This window comes from Phalaenopsis equestris, unplaced genomic scaffold (assembly GCF_001263595.1).
Source record: "Phalaenopsis equestris unplaced genomic scaffold, ASM126359v1 Scaffold000223, whole genome shotgun sequence".
NCBI classification, from domain to species: domain Eukaryota; kingdom Viridiplantae; phylum Streptophyta; class Magnoliopsida; order Asparagales; family Orchidaceae; genus Phalaenopsis; species Phalaenopsis equestris.
Genome location: NW_018164665.1, coordinates 793,995 through 794,446, shown reverse-complemented (window position 1 = coordinate 794,446; position 452 = coordinate 793,995).

Genomic DNA, 452 nt, shown 5'->3' with positions numbered 1-452 from the left:
TTACCCTTTTTTACATAGAATGTTTAGAGGACTACAACCATATGGCCGTTTGATTTGATACTACAACCGGACACTCTAGAAAACTTAAACTCGTCACGTCGAGAAGCTTGGAGCTAGCGCGGTGGGCAGCACGACCATCTTCAATAACAGAACACGTCTTCCTCAACGAAACCATTCCCTTTCCTAGAAATTAAATAACAATCCATAGGTTTTCGAGGTTGTTTGCCTAGCGCAACATAAATCCTCCCCTTTTCTTTAGGCATTCGTATAGCTCTGCTGTACGATTTAAGCCCTAAACTCGTTCTAGGTTCCGAGTTTGTCGTCCGATACGACGTAAACCCTCATATCTTCTAGGCAATTTGTGTGACCCTGTCACGCAAATATAAGCCCTAATTAAATAAAATTGGCAGGATGAAACACTTTAATATTTTCTTCCTAAAATTGGAGCCAAA